A 3,799-nucleotide genomic window follows, 5' to 3' on the forward strand; every position below is an offset into this window, starting at 1 on the left:
ATGGCTACGAGGTACGACAAGATTCGCCACAAAAAACCTCATCCTGATAAGAAATAATATTAGGCTACCGAGGTCAGGCGAAGGAAAGCTGACAGCAAACTGGGTAGGACCCTATAAGATTATTGAAGTCTTAAAAAAGGGCTTCTACAAAGTGTCCGACCTTAAAGGTGACGAACTGCCCAGGTCACGACACACCTCCAACATAAGGAGATAATACAATTTTTTATGGAAATTGATTTTTTACAATTAAAACACACCAATTGAAGCTCGATAAACTGCAAAAATTACAGGCCGACCCTATAGAGGTTGCTCGGATAAAGCGACGAGGAACCAATTGGTGGAAAGAAGTTACATACGCCAATTAGAACAAAATACCTCGAATCAACTCGGGCGAAATGAGTTGAAAAAATTGTGTTTAGAACAAGTCGCAAAAGTAACTTAACTAAATATGCCCCTCGAGGCATAAATACGATTTAACAACTCGACCCACACGAGTAACAAATAAATCGTACAAAATTTCAAACCCACGATCTCATCTCTACAAGTACGAAAAATAAACGACCTGTATTAAAAAAAATCGTATAAAATGGAACAAACTTTACAAAAATAAGTTGTCCAAGAAAACTTGTTCTAGCATCTATAACAATATAAGGACAACTCGGTTTAAACGAGTTGTAAGTCAACTATATTTTCGACAAACTCGTATCAAGTACAAGTCGTGTCAACTTGAGAGCAAAGCTTTAAAAGTGATTTGTACCAAAATAAATCATTAAAACAAAGCATTAAAAATTGATTTATACCAAAATGAATCACTAAAGCAAAATTGAAACAACTCGATATAAAATGAGTTGTAAAAAATAAAAGGCTAAAAACAAAAATGACAAAAAAAAACGTTCAACCAAACACCTTGTACAGAAACAGGTTGGAAAGGAAAGAAAGGATTGTAAACGTTTTGAACAAAATCAAAACGTAAAAATAATCCTCCAGTTAAAACAGCTTGGGTAAAAATGAGTTGTATCATACACAAGGATGACAACCTAGTAAAAACTAGAAAAGGGAGGGAATAAGCATATAATCCCTTCGGCTAAGGCACCAATTTATGCTCGACAAAGCGCAAAAATTAGGAGTAGACCTTTTTAAATGGTTGCCGGATAAAGCAACGAGGTTCAAATTTGTGTCCAATGGTTATAATATAGCTTAATGATTTAAAACAACTCAAGCTCATGAGTTGAATGAAATCGACTAAAAAATAACCATATAATCTAAGCATTTTTTATTAAAACAAATCGCGCAAAACAACTTAATATATAACAAATTGTGCTTTAAAAGAGTGACTTGTATAAAAAATAAGTCATCTATAAAAATACTCGGAATGAACGAGTTGAACAAATCTTTGAAAGGCTTCATTCAATAATCCAATCCGCTTGATTGCTCGAGTCCGACTTTATAAAGCTCGACCTCGAGTAGAGGCACGATGGATAAAGCAACAAAGTCCGTTGGCTATAAAGATTATTAAATACTTTAAAAGGACTCAAAGTAAACAAGTTGCGAAGTCCTCAAAACAGCTCGGATTTAAACGAGTTGTATGAAATCAGATCAAGAAAAGCCACATTTTAATTAAACAATTTGAAATGAAACAAATTGTAAAACCTTAAAACTACTTGTATTGAACGAGCTAGACGAAGTTATACTCAAAAATAACTACGAGTTTTGAAATAAACGAATTGTATCAAAAACAAGTCGTACGAAATTAGAACTACAAGTATCGAAAAATGATTTATATTAAAACAAGTCATTATGTCTCAAAACAACTCAAATTAAACGAGTTGCATGAAATTTGATCAAAAAATAATCATGTCTCAAAATAATCGATTTGCACCAAAAACAAAGTCGTGCAACAAATCTTTAAAATAGCTCGGTATAAAACGAGTTGTACAAAATCAGAATAAGTTTTAGAAAGGTGATTTGTATTAAAAGTTTAAAACAAGTCATGCATCTTCAAAACAACTCGATCTAAATGAGTTCTACCGAACTAGGGCAAGAAATATTCTCTGGTTTAGCAAGATGTGCTAAAACTAGTCATACAGAGTCTATAAATCTTAAACAACTCGAAAAGAATGAGTTATACAAATCAGTTCTAGAAAAAAGACTTGGCCAAAAATAAGTCATATAAAGAGAGCAAGTCATACAGAACATAAAAACGATTTGTAATATTAGATTACAATACGACAAAGTAACAACTACACTACAACAAAATGATAGCACACAGAAAAAGTAGACAAATGGTTACGGTGTAACGTTACAAAAATGATACATCATTCATATCTTGTTGAGTTGACTAACCTCCTTGGCTTCAGACCTCAAAACTACTAAACAACTTCTCCACAACTCAACATTTCAACTTGGTCATCTAATTGCTCAAGTCCGACTTCGTAAAGCTTGACCTCGAGTAGGGGGCATTGTTCCTACCCTGGGCCAACACAAAATCCAGGTCCAACAAAAATGAAAGGCCCACCTAAGAGGGTAGCCTCTACCAAATACCCGGCTTCTTTAAGAGGTCGGACGCAGCGAAAGGGGCCGACTTATACTTATGTGAATAAGTAACTGCTTCCTCGAATCTCTCCAACTATCTCTATCTTTTCTGAAAGATAGATCCTAACAAACTCTCAGGATAAAGAGAGCGGTTATCCATCAACAAAGGTGAAACTACTAAAAAATGTGGTTATCTACTCTACTATAAATACACTGACACCCTCAGGTATACTCACGTTCTGATCTATTAAAAACCTGCCTAAAGCCCTTATTGACTTAAACATCGGAGTCTCTTGCAGGTACCACCCCCCACCTCCTCACGAGGAACTCGGACAGACGGCACCTCAACATTTACAAGTCGGACGCTGCCATACAAAGGGGTCTGGACCTCACGTTCATGCCCAAATACAACCCAGTTTCAAGTAACCCTCGAAACAGAAACCTAATTATAAATTTAGTAAAATTATAGTGATCAACAGAATAATTAAACCTTTTAATAAATAATAAAATATATTATTTCTAAATTCATTCAAAAAATATATGTTAGGAATAAAATTAGATATATTAACATGTGATGATATTTAAATATGTCCAAATATATTTAAAAAAAATATTTTTTATTTTTTGTTAAAATACGGTTAAATACAAAAAATATGTGTATCGAATGAATATCAGATAAGTACCATATTCAAAATGTGTTCGGTACCTAAACATAATAACTCAGCAAAAAGTATCTGTATTTATTAGATGGACTTTACTAGGTAGACAATGACTTTTGTGAACAATGTGAACAATGGGCTCTAAAATTAGTCCAATAAAGTAAAAAAACACTACACCCCCAAATTATCCACCTAAATCTTAATATTAGGATAACCATCCACACACCTAATAAATTGAACCTCCGATATTATCCATTGTTCACATTGTTTAGTATTTTCATTATCTACATATACTTTTTCTTTATTTATTTGTTAAATATAAACGAACGCATTTTATTACTTCAACCCTTTTAACACAAAGTTAGAATTTTGAAAGTTATAGAATTTTTTTTGGATATTAGCTTTTTTTTGTTATCTACAATATTTTCTAATTCGATAGGTCGAAAACTGATCTTTTTTGAGTTTGTCGCTGGCCGATGAGTTGATGCAAACACAAAGCAGGAATTGAACTCTAGCATTTACTTAAGTAGACTAGTGAACTAATCATTAAACTAACCCCACTTAGTTTATATATATTTATATTTATTTATTTCAAGATATTAAACTTA

Source organism: Arachis hypogaea, chromosome 3 (assembly GCF_003086295.3).
Source record: "Arachis hypogaea cultivar Tifrunner chromosome 3, arahy.Tifrunner.gnm2.J5K5, whole genome shotgun sequence".
NCBI classification, from domain to species: Eukaryota; Viridiplantae; Streptophyta; class Magnoliopsida; order Fabales; family Fabaceae; genus Arachis; species Arachis hypogaea.